The sequence below is a fragment of the Rhopalosiphum maidis genome, chromosome 3 (genome assembly GCF_003676215.2).
Source record: "Rhopalosiphum maidis isolate BTI-1 chromosome 3, ASM367621v3, whole genome shotgun sequence".
In the NCBI taxonomy this organism is placed as follows: Eukaryota; Metazoa; Arthropoda; class Insecta; order Hemiptera; family Aphididae; genus Rhopalosiphum; species Rhopalosiphum maidis.
In genome coordinates, this window is record NC_040879.1 from 19,384,241 (window position 1) to 19,402,027 (window position 17,787).

At 24.6% G+C, this 17,787-nt stretch overlaps 1 protein-coding gene across 4 annotated transcripts in view; it reads right to left on the reverse strand.

The window, feature by feature from the left end:
- Nucleotides 1-17,787, reverse strand: part of LOC113556402 (inactive histone-lysine N-methyltransferase 2E-like) — a 51,176-nt gene that overhangs the window by 22,116 nt on the left and 11,273 nt on the right. For 2 of the 4 annotated variants that reach the window (XM_026961315.1, XM_026961313.1), the window contains one exon: nt 1,379-1,510. The exons of 1 other annotated variant lie outside the window; for it this stretch is intronic. The gene's annotated coding sequence lies outside the window, so the exon portion shown is untranslated. Of the gene's footprint in view, nt 1-235; nt 281-1,378; nt 1,511-17,787 lie in introns of all 4 variants that reach the window. One more of the 4 variants, XM_026961314.1, reaches the window with a different exon arrangement.

The window sequence follows — 17,787 nt, forward strand, 5'->3', positions numbered from 1 at the left end:
ACAAATAGTTAAGTTGCAAGACCGACAGTTATATTTTTTTATAATACTAGGGAAATGCATACATTGATCTATATATGATTTATACATTGTATAATTTACAAGTTTATATTAACTGATAATTGTCTATTGAATGATCAATATCTACTTTTATAAATTCATTGGTTGTTAAAATCTCCGGACTGAGACTTTACTAGTATTTTTATTTAGCGATACTACGTATTATATTATTGATTACCACATATATTTTATAGCTGTGAATTTGAAGTTTTTCACACGATTCCTGTTGTAGAGCAAAAAAAAATAAATAAAATTGCAAATTTATTATTATCATTTTTTTTATTGATGTACAAACAATTATTTTTATGAAACATGAACATAACACTTTTAAACATACATATAACTATTGTTTATAAAATATATTACACGAGTAAATATACAATATTTGATTAGACACATTTTCGATCTAATTGTCATACGATTTAGTTTTAAAGAAATTATTATAAAATTCTAAGAATATCTTCTGATCAGGAATTAAATTATATTTTTCAATCGAATTTTGAATAAGCAATTTCATAATAATAAATAATAATATTATATAAATAAATTAATAAATAATTTATTTTTTTTAAACAAGCATTTCAAAGTTTTATAATAACTATTGATGTACTTATTTGAAGTTTAATTCAATAAATATTGTTTTTACTGAAATTTATTTTTTAAGTTTTCTTCACTTTATGTAACATAGAGTAAAAATATTTTTAAATCAATTTCATTATTTTAAAAATAAATATCTACATTGAAAAACAATAATTTTCTCTATTCAATTTATATAGTATGCATATGACAACTAAAAATATAATCTACCCAAGCTCAATTTTTTTATATTTAACCGCACATTACTAAAATTGTCTATAATTATAATCATACATTGATATTAAACTTAATATTATAACAAAAACATATGGTTATTGCTATAATATTACTACCAAGAATGATATAAAAGTTTCAGAGTAGGTATGCATATTTTAATAGTTATTTTTTTAATGAGGTTTTTATCTTTACAAATTTATGTGAAAAAATACTTAAATCGTATTTTATTAAAATATTATATTAAAACATTGCTGCGAAATATTTTTAACGAAATATAATGGTATCCAAATAAAACTTTACCAATTCAGTCAAATTATGGATATTGAATGCACACAAGTATTTACTATAAAATTGTCTAAGAAAATTATAGATTTTACATTTATTATACACACAATAATATATTATCATGGGTAGTTTTCAAACTTTGTTTTAATTTATATTTGAAGTTTCAAGTGACAGTTAAGCTTAAGATTTCGTATCGGTAAACGAAAACTAAAAATAAGCTCACAATGCTATACAATCTAGATGTTGCTGTTGTCATTATTTATAAATGGTATGAGTGTATGATACAGCTGAGTAGAAGTCCAAGATAATAGATATGATGTTGTTAGTTGAAGACTTTGGCTATATCTGTAACAACCTGAAATAATAATAATTGTATAATATAACTTGGTAATTCTAAGACGTACAAGTTTATTTACGATTAAACATATTAAACATTGTAATAGTGAAGCATATAATATTATATTATATTATAGATAAATGCTATCTTAAACATTAACGATCAATAAATACAAGTGAAGTAGTTTCGTGATTGAAAATTCGTATTCTTAATTTTCAAAAAAATGTCATTACTAGATAACATGTTGAACCAATATGGCATGCAAAAATTAACCCATACCAAATCCGTAAAATTTATAATAATACGTAGATTATTAGTTATTATTAAATCGTGTACAATACCAATAACTTACAATTGCCAGTTTTTAATGTCATATAATTTATATATTTATTTAAATAATTTAACGGGTTAAGTAACCCAATTATATATTATATAGAAAAAGAGTGCACAGTGATACAAATGATGATAATTATTGATTACATAATTCATAAATATATAGAAACAAATAGAATATTAAACAATAAGATAAGAATTAAACTATATACGAGTGTTAAATTGTAATAAAATGCAAGGATTAAACTTAATGTGAAAATGTAAGGTCTAATATTAATTTTAATTGCTCCCTAAATTATAGTAATTTAAATTTTGCTTAAAGCTATATAATGTGTAACAATAAAATAAGTATATATTATATTTATTAATTGGTTGCATAATACGGTTAATCAGACTATTCATTGCATAATTAGTTCATCGATTGGAGACAGCGGAGACATAGAATGTAACATGAGATCTAATGAAACGTTGCTGGACCATAAAGGACAAACGGCAAAATAACTCAAGACAATCAATATTATAATTAACAACATTAAACAAAAAGTACAAATCAATTTTTATTCTACGTAATTCAAAAAAATCAAGAAAGAAAATATCTAAAATAGGAGCATAAGAAGAGTGAAATATTATAACGATAACAAAGAGTACTTAAAAAATTGTTTTGCACAGCTTCCAACGACGATTTATGACTGAAAGAGAATGAAGACCAATATGATAGAACAATAATAAATAGAGGATTTGACAAAGGAAATACAAGACGAACATTTTTTACGTTATTGAAGTTTGCAAAGGAAAATTTGATAAAACTAAATTGTTTAAAAGATTTGTTTCTTTAGTTTTTTGTACAGTTCATATGCATACCAAAGGTTAGTTTACTGTCAAAGAAAACGCTTAGATCTTTAAAATTGAGCATTCACTTTAAAGGTTCATTATTAATGTAATAAATGTAACGTATAGTAGAATGGAAACGATTAAATGACATAGATTTTCAGTTGTTTAAATTAAGGGTAAGGTTATTTAAGTCACGCCAATTTACGAGCACAATTAAATCAGACTTTAAAAGATCAGTGTCATCGAAGGATTTAATAATACGGACAAATTTGAGATTGTTAACAAATAAAAGCATATTCGAATGAGAGAAGCAGTTATCTTGATGTTTATAAGGAAGAGGATAGGCGCTAAATGGGAACCTTGTGGTAAGCCCGTAATTTGCTGAAAAGAATAAGAAAAATAGTTTTTGTATCTTACGAATTGTTAATGTTTGGAAAAATATGAAAAAAGCCATGACGGTAATGGGTCACAAATTCCAAAAGATATAAGTTTATTTTTTAAGATGGCGTTGAAACAGCGTCGAAAGCTTTGGAAAAGTCCGTGTATATGACATCTACTTGGTAATCTTTCTCAAAAGCATAATTTATTAACTGTGTAAAAAGAAATATTTAGTAAAATTATTCTTAACAACATTCTTATTTTATGTAGGTTCTTATTGTATTTATTGTACCTACATATTTATAGTTTCAAATTGTGTGCATTAAGTCACGTTTCTCACTTGAATTCCCCCAAATATGATTCCAAAATATATTTATTGGTTTCATTAAATTTTATGTCCTCGGGACCACAGAGTATTGATGTTCTGAGTGTATAATATAATCCTTGTATCCAGTTTAATGCAATTATGAGTGTTATTTACTGTATTATAATATAATCTAGCCTATTTCAAATTATTGTAGGCTTTCTATTACGATCTGATATAATTATAGATTCTGATCTATTTTTATAAGATGAGTAATAATATTTTTTCTGATCAATATTGAATGAAGTGGTGGAGAAATAACAAACAAAAATGGTGTAGCGATACATTTATTACGTTGAATTAGCGGGGTAATAATATCAAACAAGTACCTATACCTAAATTTATAAATTTTTTTTGAATAATCGTATACCATGACTAGGTATTATATAATATTATATTTTATCGTACTAACATTATTCAGGATATATGATTGTACTTTAATAATATGTATTTGTATCAGGAGTGTCATTTTAGTGGAGGAGGGGCAAGAGTATGCATTTACCCAACCCTAGATTTTAAAGTAGCTAAATGGACCGACTGGTGGCCGGGTATAAACGAGCCGATTATTCTATACTCTTAATTCTACTGAATATTCTAGAATATACTATATAATAGTAGTCTATAGTATGTCATAATATAATTAATACGTACGTAACCAAGGTTTGATTGAGCTTTTTAAGGATTTTTACATTTCGCCTAGGCATCTTTTGGTTTTATTTTTGTATGACAAACAATCATTATTTAAAATTAAAATTATAAGTTTGGAATAATCACAAATAACGAATATTATGACGTTATTTTACACGAGCAACTATTACTCACAAACATTTTTATTATATAGTTGAATATTATAAAGTTCTAAGGCTAAAAATAAATTTCAGACCAAACCGAATTTTTTCGAGTTTAGAATTATTTTCGGACTGAAGCTAGGCTTTTTTTTCAAAAATATTTTTAGACTGGATCGAACTAAGCTTTTTAAGAGCTTAGGATGATTTTTGGGCTGGGTTTGAGATTTTTTTATAACATTTCTTGAACCGGGCTGGGCCGTAAATTTATGGCCCTTGCAGATCTATAATTGATGTGAGTTAAGATTATTTATGTTTTAATAAGTAATACTTTAACAAAAGTGGATATAATTTGTGTTGTATAAATTATAAAGTATAAAAAAAATATATTAAATGAGAGTTGGGTTACTTAGCAAGCGGATCGAGCGCCTTTTTTTTATATGCACTTAAAAGTTTTAGTTATAGGACTAGTTATTATTATGCCCTACCCTAGCAAATATTGAAATAACGCCCCTAATTTGTATGTAATAATTAATAAGTATTATGCCGTTATACTATACACCATACGCGGCTGTTAGCATTCAGATGAATACAAGTGACGATTTCAATATTTCAGTAACGAAAAACCATCTAATTTGAAATGTACTTAAAATATAAATATAATTTATAGACTATATTATTTAATTTTATGACGAAAAGTGGTTTTAATATTTCAATATATGACCAACTTTAAAATAAAAATATATTTTTATAAATACCTAATAAGAATAATTTAAGGATGCTAAGCATTTTTAATACTCCTAGAATGAATTCGTATAGATATCTAGCCTATAGGAGTCAATCTCATATACTATAGCGACAGGCTACAAGATTGTCCAGAAATATTTATCTAAGCTAGTTATATAGTTCGTTATCATGTGTGTTAACATAATATTATGGTTATTACAGAATTTATTTTTAGCCCTGTATTGATTATTTTCTACTTATCAAACTAATTTTATATTTGTGTTAATGTGATGAGCGCAATTCATATAATAAAGTAATCCAAGTTTTAAAATTTAAAATTGGTAAAAATTCAATAACACTGTAAACTGTGTTGTAATTATAATTTATATGGTAAAATATAATAATATAGCTTGCCTACAATATCGTTATATGGGATCAGTACACTTTCTCTACATTCAATTTCCCAACAATATTAAGATTTATTGTAAATAAATCTATATCAAAAATTATTCAAAATTCAATAAAATATTATATTATTTACTTTTTAATGTTAAATTCAAAATAAACGTTTTAGATAATTATACAATTTGTCTTAACAATTAATAATAATAAAAAAATGACGAATAAAACATTATACTACTTATAATTTAATATTATGAGTGATTTCCCTTATAAATTATAAATTTGAACGATTTTCCCTGTCATTTTTAATTACATCAATGTGCTCTTCCACTAATTATATCTTCAGCTCTACATTCCGTTTGAATTTGCTCTTTTTAATTTCTTCGATAATTGTGTAAACACCAACATGAAATTTTTCAACAAGAGTTTCAAAACACTTGTGCTAATTCTCTACGTTAGCGTTTCCTAAACTATGGTCCGCGGACCCTTAGGGGTCCGCACGTTTACCAGAAAGGTCTGCAAACGTAAATTAAGTATAGTTCAGAAAATAAAGCAATCAATTTAGTATTATTATTTATTACTGTTTTTAATTTTAATTTTTATTAAGGTTCCGCGATCATTTGTATTATCTCTTAAGGGGACTGGTAGAGAAAAATTTAGGGAACGCTGCTTTACGCGATTTTGAAAATCTTATCGTAAAATATATAACAGTTTAGTTCGTGACCGATAAAGCAATTATTTTTTATTTATCTACTTTATATTACTTTAAAATTTCATTTAATACGATATTATCAATGATAAAATATTCGTCTGATATTGGGTTTTTTTTCGGATTATTGTACATTAGTATTATGCATAGTAAAAATACGTAAAACGTATTTTCGGGTAAAAGCAGTGTCGGGCAAACATATTGGACCCATAAGTATATAGTGTACATCTTATATCTATTAATATTTTGATGAGATTCTATATTCCACGATGATTTAGGTAGGGATTTCCTTCATAGAAATAATTTCTTTGTAAAACATTAAAATTAATCTACAACGAAATAAAAGTGCGGACAAACAATAAGAAATATGTATAAATTTATCACTTAAGTAGTTAAATTATATTATGCATTTAGTTTTACTTTACCCGATTCGCTATAAGTTAGACAATATTATACATCGTTGTTTTTTTTAATTAACTCAGCCATAAAATATAGTTTTATTGGAAAAATTAATCATTTTCCGTAGAAAAATAATCATCGCATCTATAAACTTCATCAATAAACTATAAAAATGTAATATTAGAATTTAGAAAATTTGGTCAATGGTTACAGAGAAAAAATGGTACAGGTGGTATAAGACGACAAAATCAAATATAGTGACAAAAGACAATCATCTACATGCATCTGTTTGTATAATAATAAGTAGTAACGTTGAACAATTTTCTGCATCGCTCAAATTGCACTTATAATTTGCAATGATTTATCGTTACTTCAAAGTACAAGTAACTCGACTCTGTATTAGCATTCTTATTATTTTATATATGAATCACCGTCTTTTGATTTTGTACGTCATGATGTTTTTATCATCTCGATAATCGGCCGTACTCAATAGCCGTTTATTTAGGCACACGCTCGCGGACTCTTTAGTCGTACACAACTACCGTAAAAATCATTTATTTATAATATACGGGTAGATTTAAAATCATAATAATTAGTAGTCACGTATCGTGCAGTTATGCACAATAAAATTGACCAAACTCAAATTTGTACATAATAATACAGATTTTCTTTTTTATATCTGCTAGTTTAGCGCACCTATAATAATAATAATGACCGATTATCAACCGATGATTCTCATTTCGTTTATAAAGCGTATGGTATTATTATTATTATACCTGACTACCTAAGCATATTGTATGCCGTTAACAATAATAATATTATTATTAAAACTAAACCGTACACACACGCACGAGTACATAATATGGAAATACATCAACCGGTCTTACGCGAGACGAACAAAACGATAATAATAATATATAGAACGCGCCAAACGATTTGTCTAAAATGTGCAATTATTACCCGGCGAGGACGGATTTACACAGTGAATATAATGATATAATATATTATAGTACGTTAATTTACTACACTCTTTGGTTACAAAATAGCCATCAGGTTTATATGATATATATATATATATATATAATATAATATAATTGTATACAAATAATAACACATTGCAGCAGGTCGACAGCCGCAGGGTTATAGACGATTACAATATAATATATCTATATCATTAATTAGCGTCGTTTATTCGTTTAATTGCCACTATAGCAAACTTCGAGAACCGCCGCGTGCGGTATCAAAGAGATATATACCAAACACATATACACATAACCGTGTAGATATATTATAATGTTTATTATTTGAAATACGAATTGAATGTGTTACATATAATATATATATACATTATCATCAATCGTTTTATATTATTATTATTATTTATTATTACGTACACGACGACGGGCGTCTGGCAAGCGCAAGCATTATTATATTAACACGTGTTTTTGAAACCGAATTATTCGTCCACATCACAACATATAATAATAATATACTAATATTATTATTTTTTACCATTACATGTTTTGTGTTTAAGTGAATTATTATTATACGTTTTATTTTTTTGTTCATTTGTCCGTTTAAAAATATAATGATACAGTCATATTGTTGGTACACACGTAATTTACAATAGGTACTATTGTACTAATACATGATCATATAATTATATGTTATTTCCTATAATATACACCCGAAATGAATATATTGAATTGTTCCATATATATGCCAACAGATACGCTGAAATGTGCCACACCGCCGTGTTTGTTCTCATCAATACAATTTTGTTTTTCAATTCATTTTTGATTTTTGGTTTTCTCCTTTTGCAAGTATATTATAAGGTCATAATGGCCACATATGTTGGTATTTATTTCTTATGCACTCATACCTATTGAAAATAATTTGGTATGCATTTCATACTTAATACCTGAAAGTCTCATTTTTCTTAATTTAAATAATTGTTTACCATTTAAAATGTAAATAAATAAATAATATTCTATTATTTATGTATATAGATATATTATACAATAACTTTGTTTTAAATTCAAAAATAAATCGTTGTAATTGTTCATTCAATGGCTATTTATTAATAAGTTAATTAATATAAGTATAAGTAGGTATACACAAAATTATAAATGAAATAATGCATATAGTAATAGTACTTATTGGCTATTAAAACAGACGGCTGTGAATTGAATGAATTACAAAACACTTAAAATGCAATAACACATGAAAAAATTGGCAATACGGGTAAAAAATGAAAATTTCAAAATCCAAAATAAATGTTTTAAAATCAAATTTGAAGAAATCTATGTCAACAAAACTATGAATAGCCCTAATAATAAGTAATTTTAACTTTATATAATAATAAATAATATAATTTTTGGTAAAAATTGAGTAGTTAATTGTAAAAACAAAATACTAGTTATAAAAACATTCTATCGAAGCCAACTTGTATCAAAATGCATAGCGTAATATTTATAATTTATTATAATGTACTAAAGTAAACATTTTAAAAATAAAACAATAGAAAACATACACCAAAGGGCAATGTTTGTTATACAAAATACATTATTGCTTCTTAGATATAAAATGTTGCTATATGTTCTTCAAAATCGGTCAACCGGTTAGGACGAAGACTAGAGAAATTAATGTACGAGAGTGCTAAAAAAAAGTAATAATAAACGCTGGATTATTGGAATACCTGTACCACAATATGAATTATGATAAACTGCAGTCCACGTATAATGTTTTAATGACACATAATATTGCATTTGGATTATTTTAGCGATAAAAAACTGAATATTATTAGTATTAGTATATGCGTGACTAAAATAACGACACGCATGATGGCTACGTCTTAGTACAATATTTATCGTGTTTTTCGTTTATCTAAGATTTTGATTTGTCAATTCATGCAGAGATTCAGTTGTACAACTGTATAGGGTTTAAATATCGGGTTGCTACAATTATATAATTTCACAGATCCCCATCACTCAACATTACTCAACATTTAACTTTCTGCATCTATGTCAGCAAATTAATTTAATATTTTTTCTGTGTCAATTATTTTATTCAACTACCAAATCTTAAAATGTTTATTCTTTATAATTTTACAAAGTTGGTGAAATGCTGAGGTACCAATACTTCTTACCAATTTTGATCTTTCAATATGTACATTGATGAAAAACTACGTTAATAAATTTCTGAACTTCAGGGGATTGGCAATTCTTGCTTAATACAATATATTACGATTAGAATGCATGCTAAAAATAATATTTGAACTGATTAATAAATATTAAAATAATAATCGTTAGAATTTGGCATAAGTTCTTTAATCGTATATCCTTGTAGTTGCATCATTTCTTAGGTTTCTAATGATAATTTCATATTATTATAAGTCAGTGGTGTAAACATTGTTGTGAATAAAAAAATGTGTTCGATTTACTTGCCAAAATTGGGGAATGAGCTATATTAATATAATGAAAATTTTATAATAAATGTAAATAAATAGGTACAATTCAACAATGTTGCATACATACTATTACCAAAGCACCACGGGGGAAATAGAAAAATAAAAAAAATAGGTTTTGCATAGGTAAAAACAAAAATAAATAAATTAAATTATGTAATTTTGGTTTTTCAAAATGATATTTCCGTAAGACTTTGTAATGTATTTGTTTTTAATGTTAGGTTAAATTTAAATTATACCATTTACTAGGAAATTTATTTAGTTTTTTTAACGTTGAATGCAGTAGAAATAATAATAAATAAAAGATTTGATGATTTTGTTTAAACTTGTTTTCATACACAAGGCTTGAGCATTATAACACTATACTTATAAAAATAAAATATACTGAATGCATCCTAAAACAAATTGAAGTATGTCCCAAAAACCAAGAAAATAACAACATTTTTTTTTTTAATTAGCAATTAATTATTATTTATTACTTTTTAATTATTAGAGGTACCTACCTAAACCTAGATTAGACTTAAGATTGAAATTGTTACAAAAAATAAAATAATAAATAAATTATCTTTAATTGATTTTATCTTCAAAGCTTTACAGTTCAAATTTATCTGAAAAACAATACTGGTAAATTTGTTGCCTGTTCATGTTTACCTTTTCATTAGCTTATTATATCATAGTTAGAACTTAAAAGTAGGTTTAAACGTTGTAAATATTTTATATTTTGATAAAAAAAAATTAACTACGATTATATTACTTTTATTTACTATATTTTTAAATTAATTAAAAAATTATCAATAACATTGAAAATTTGAACTATTTTGATTGTATATTTTGTAACTATTTAACAAATTATTTGTTTTTATTTATACGATTTTTATATTTTTTAGGTTTTTGAATGACACCATGTACCTATTAATATTTTTCTTAGAATTTTTAACGTGTAGTTAATACTTTTGTTATTTTATAATTAAGTATTTAATATTATAATTTATGACTATAATTAAATAAACATTTAAAATTCGATTTTTATCCACAACAAATCTTAGAATATTAAAATATATATTTGCATTTTTCAAAAACATTAATACTTTTTGAAATAATCTATTATTTTCTCTTTTGTAATATGTAAATACAGTTTTTAAAAAGATGGGTAAATAACAATAATCGTAATGAAACTGTGGACCTTTTAATGAATACATGAAATGAAATAGCATCAAACCCACAGTCAGACGTTTTTGGAGCGTCGAACTATTTTAACGGAAACGAACAAGGGGTTCTTTGGTTTATGCTGAGTTATTCTTCGTATTCCCCGAGTAATGCAAAGAAAATTATCAAACAATGTTTAAATTAAAATCCCAAACAAAGTCTTATCTAAATAGTGAAGGTTCTTTATAACTGAACAATGACGAATTACAAATAATAATAAAAATTATAAATCTTAAATGGAAGGGTTAACGAGAACAAAATTTGATATACTAAGCGAAGTGTTAAAAGTTACAGATATTTAGATATTACAAAAGACCCATGTTTTGGATGATAAAATTAAATGTCTGAAAATCCCTGGTTTTAACATGGCCGATTATAAAAGTTTGGCAGTGTTTAATAATTAAAAAATATAAGAAACATACACTTGTACCTGGTAGCAGGAAATTAACATTCGAAAAGCCCGATATGCCACAAAAGGGCTTCTATTATTTTTTATATTCATATTAATATTTACTTCATTTGTAAACTTTTTGAATTTCATATAAATAAACAACATTAATTATACATATATAGGATAATCAGGAAGGTAAATCTGTAGACGTATGCAAAAATAGTTTTAATGCAAAATTATCATATAATCTGCAATACATCTTATATGTAGTCAATATTTATGACAGGAACTAAGATATAGATTTTTACTTGATTTTTCTTTCAACACCGAGACTATCCGAAACATTTTTATAACCATACAAGGTCATGCTAAACATATATTTCTCAGGATCGGATCCAAAATAATGATCCAATATGATATTCACATACATATATAATATATATTATGTATATATATATATATATATATATATGGTGGATAAATTCGTAAGAAAGATTATAGTGTTCTCTCTGTTAAGCAAATTTTTATGTGATATAGGGTACCAAAATAATTATTTTCAATAGAGAATGGTAATATGCAGTGCTGTAATAAGATAGTTTTATTAAGTATCTATAAACAGACATAAATACAGATAATTTACTTTAATAAGTATTGGCTTTGTTAAATGTATATCATAAAATATTTTAAAATACAATAAAGTATACATTTGACATAACAGACTTTGTTTTCTACAGAACAATTTATATATTAAAAATGTATGAGTTAACAAATTAAAACAAAACAATTAATACATAATTATAAATGTAGATACTATCATTTTTATTAACCTATTGCTGATATAGATTCATTTTTTTAGAAAGCACCTATATAGATTACAACAGACAGCAATGATAATATTATGTACCTTTAGTACTATCTATCATAGGAAATACTAATGTACAAATAAGTATTTGTAATTAATACGAATATAAATTTTTTTGTGGTATTTCATCTGTAACGTATCATATTAAAATACTTATAATCATATATAATCAAAAATGGTATGATTTATAAATCAGAATTTTCTGAGGACAAAACACTAAAATCAATATAGAAACGTTAAAATATTATATTGAATGGGTAATAGAACGAAACTGGATTGTTCATATCTTCATAATTAATAATAGGATATTAAATATTTAGAGTTTTAACATTTTTAGTACAGAAAAAGTGGAAAAGAAGGTAACCAATCTACTATACAGTAGCCATTAGGTATCTAATGAACATTATCATTCAGTAAATTCAAGTGTGTTTTAAGTTTGAATTCAATGATAAATAATGTCATTCAAAAAAACCATTCTAAGCGAAGACCATTTGCCAACCTATATTACTATTAAAGTTATCTATTTTGCTATTAATAATAGGTTAGGTTATTATTCTCACAGTTAATACTATGTTCATTGAATATTGAAAATATCATTATGTATAATGTATATAAAATATAATAATATATGTAGAAGTTTCAAATTTACACAAACAACTTTTTTTAATTACAACTAAACTACTAATATCGTTAAAATTTCTAAAAGGAAAATTGAGCTTTTTTTATTATTTAGATTTTTGGTTGAAGTATAAGATACTAATGAGAAAAATCATATTAAATGTTAAAATTTTGGCTCTTATATTATGCTTATTACTATTTAATATTTTTAAAAACTACCTATACAATATAATAACCACTTACGAAGATATATTTAAACTTTTTAACCCAATGAATCATTTTTTATCAAAATGTATAGGACAAAAAATCGAATTGGTATATTAAATGCCAAATATTTTGAATATTTCAAGTGTATGCGTTTATTTGTTTTGAATTATAATCAATGTTGTAAAAATACCGTATTAGATTCTGAACGGAATGATAAATTTATTGATTTTACAATGATGTGTGTTTTTTTTATTTTTGTGTCTGTCATCACGTTTTGGAGTAGTAATAGTGCTTTGACTTTTTATTTCAGCCCCTCTTTGAAAAAGAAATTGAATCTATTTGGTACTTTGAGGGACAAAAGTAAAAAATTTCTAGTAGTTTTCAAAAGTGTCAAGAAAAACCCTGAAAAAGTAATGGAAAAACGGGAATTTTTATGCATAACTACTTTTCGACGAAAACGAATTTTTGATTTTAAAATAACTCAAAAATGAATCAATTTAAATACTTGAAATTTTCTTCACATCTTTATATTAGCGTTATCTATTTACGATTAAAATTTTAAACAATTATACCTGTCATAGCATTCAAATTTAACACATCCATTATAGTGTCCTACTCATCTCCATCTCTACTATACAACAGAGCGATATCCACTTGACCACGTTTTTTATTTTTTATTTGTATAATACGTATATTATAAAATAGTATTTTCCAAAAATCTTAGGGCATTTACCTAATTGTTAAATATAGCTACATAGTTAAGTATTATAAGATCAAAAATATTGCAGTTTTTTGAAGAAGAATGATACATTTTAAATATTAAATTATTTAAATAGCTATTAAGTTATTACTAAATTTATGTTATTGTATAAATACATAAAAGTTTTGAACAGTTTTATTTGTGAGTGTATATTGTGGTTAGCCCCAAATATTATAGTTTTAATTAATATACATTTTTAAGAAAAATCTTTATCTTCACTATCGGCATACCATTTATCACTGTAAATGTTTGTTATTTTTACCAACAAAATATTAAAATCGTTTGATGAAAAATTGTTATTTTATGAGAAAATAAATTCTAATATAAATATTTGGTATTGATTTCAAGTTATTTTGTTGCTTTGTTTTTGAATAAATCAAAATATTTATGTAGATAGTGTGTAAAAATCTCATTTTTTCTTCATATATTTTAAGATTCTGAGCGGAGGAATGAATACGTTGAATTTATCTTAATATATTTTTTTTTGCAGATGAGTACATGATGATAAGTTGAAGATAGAATGGTTTGATTTTCGAAAATAAGATTGGTTATATGTATAAAATTAGATCTAATTTGTACCTTAAAGAGGTTAAATTTAAAATTCCCAGTCCTTATTTTTCTAATTGGTAAAAACAAACTAAAAATTAAGAAATACCTACTGTTAATTTTTACGCACATCGATAAAATCGATTTTTTTTTATTATGTAACCCGAAAACGAATAACCATTTATATATACAATTTTCATCAACCGTTTATATAATCGTTTTATATTCAGAATAATCTTGTCAAAGTATTTTGGTCAAACTTCATTAAAATGTTTATTTTTATACCTAAGATTTAAAAATATAATACAAGGTTCTTTAATTCTTACAGAAAGCCAAATTAATTTTTTATAAGCACTTCAAGTTCAAATATTTACAACATTCGGTGTTCAAATAATTATTTCTCGTAAGAACATTTTTAATATTTTATTGTATTTAAAAAAAATAACAATAGATACTTGATATTTTCACCAAATGTTTAGATTATCATTTTAATTATACGATAAAATGTTTTAAATTGTTTTTGAGTTATTTATAGGCATTATAAATTTTCATTTTTCTTTTTATAAATGTTGATTAAAATTTATTTGCTGATGTATAAATAGAAATGCTCGAAAAATGCTTACAAAATCCCACAAAAATATTCTTATATCTGTATAAAAATATTAAAAATACAATGGCATACATTTTTTTCATATGTATTTGAGGTTAGAATTTTTTGGAAATTTAACTAAATTGCAAATATTAATCTATTTCAAAATCTATTTTGTAATTAATTATTAAAAACTTGATTTTGTATCTAAATTTTGAAAATTAAACATAAGATTTCTCATATAGAGTAGTTTATATTTTAATCATTAAATTTAAAACATATAAAAAGAAAAAATTTTCTTTATAGGATTTTAGTAGATTTTTCTTGATAATTTTTTGATGCTACTAGGACTTTTAAACTTTGGGAATTAACAAACATACTGATGCTATAAATTCAGGTACTATGGAAATAATGTATAATAAATATATTGATGCACCTGGTTTTGTTATTTTCAGATTATGTTAGAAGCTCTATCGTGGCTATTACTTCTATAATAAGGTTCTAAATTATTCACCATCATCGGCACACATATGTTGGTCGTTCTAGGAAATGTATGGACATTTAATGGGAAATGCAATTAGAGTCTGTATGGAGCAAAGAATGTATTGGTTTTAAATTTTTATTAAGAAAAAATATATATATTTATTAATTTGTGTTCAAATTTGTATTATCACGTTTTGAAGCAGAAAAAAATGCATCATTTTTTATATAACTAAGATTGATGTCCGATAAAAAATTAAAACTTAGTACTTAGGAAGCTTATTAATTGAAAATAAAAATCATTAGGAAGAAGAAACAAAATACATCAGAAATGGGGAATATTTAACAACATAAAACAGCAATTTTTGAGTACTTGAAAAATAGAACAAAATCGTTTTTATTGTTTGGTTGTTTGGTAATAATTTGAAATTATTGGCAAGTATTTAGATTTTTATTAAATAAAAAATTATTTTATTTTATTTTCCATACATCATCTTCTTTTTTTACTTTTTCCCCACTGTTTATAGACAATTTAAATGCTTGAATATTTTCATATATTTTCGATTTTTACTAATAAAATATATTAATTTCTAGCTTTAAAAAATCGCTTGAAGTTTAAAGTTTAAGAAACTGGCATTTAAACGAGAAATAACGAAAAAATAAATTAATCCTATTGTATTAATATTATAAATATAAATTATTGTGTATATTCGTACACAAAGTAAAGAATACATGGATAGATAAATATAATATCGTATAGGTATGTTATCGCGCACAATGATGTTATATCAGAATACATAACATTATTCGACAGTCATTAACTTTATTTGCCTACAAATATTGAAAATTTAAATTATCGTAATTTTTAGTGCATTATGTTTATAACTATATGATATGGGTAATATTAATGTATATAATAGATAATAATCATATATGGTATATTTATGAATTGTAATTATACTGTTTGTTTATAAAGAATGAGTTAGGTAAGCCCAATTAAAATAGATTAAGAATAAACGACCAAAAAGTTGTTATGTTAGAGTATAGTAAGTTTAGCGCAATAAATTAAAATTGGATTGGTAATGTTCCAATTTATTGGACATCGTTAGAGCTTTTTATTGTAAGATGACTTTTGTTAGAAAAACTTTTTTTAAGTGACTATCTGGTTTATAACAGCAAAACTTCAAGCATTGGGATATTAAAACGAGAATAGAACGTTATTTTATATTTTAGCATAATATAAATACTGTACATTTGTAACATATATAAATGTAAAATTTTTCTTAATTGTGACGTATTATTTTTTTACTGAACCAGTTTCCATAAAATTATTTTAAAAATAGTATAATAAATACTAGTATCATACGATTTAATGAGGATAGAGAAGTGTTGAGTTGTTCTTTTTAGTCAGTGCTTTTTTTACGTTTAATTTTATGTTAAAAATTACTAAAAATAGTCCAGTATTATGGAAGGAATACAAGAGGAAATAAAATTACGTTATCACAGAGAAAATTATATCTATTATGGTTTCATTAAGTTTATCACATCCCATATTGAAGTAAACATAGGGAATTTCTCTCAATTAAAATAATATTGCACCATAAGAAATTCAGTAACATAAAGAAGTATCGGCATTTAAATTATGTGAAAAACTATCATGTTTCTTTTGGAAATTCAACAAAGATGTATTAATATTGTCAGGAAAATAACACATGAGGACTAGAAGTCTAATATCAAGCTTTTGCTGTGCACAAGAAAACGTTTTACTGGACAAAATTTCTTAAAAGTTTCTTTTATGTTTACTGATCATTATTCCAAATATTTTTCAAATTTAGTCATATTATGTGTTATAGAAATGCTATAAATACATTTGAATTTCAAGGTCAGTTTCATTATCTTGGTTCACTAATACCATGCATTTATGAGAAACTGACATTTTTACAAATGCATTTCATAGGAAACGGAGAACTATAAAGATGTAATGTACTGTCCTGATTGGCAAGAGGAATTGCGAGTGACAGATTAGTCAAATTTGAAACATTCTAATGGATTTCTAACAGACTCCGAAAATAGCCAAGCAAAATAAAGCTAACACGTATATGAACATTTTTAAATATTTTTTTTTTTTTTGCAATTTTCTATAGTGTTGATAAACTTGTATTTATCATAGTGGTGGTATCGGCATGTTTGTTTGCAAAGTTTAGGAGACTTTATTAAATCTGATGATGGTCTATGCAAATCTC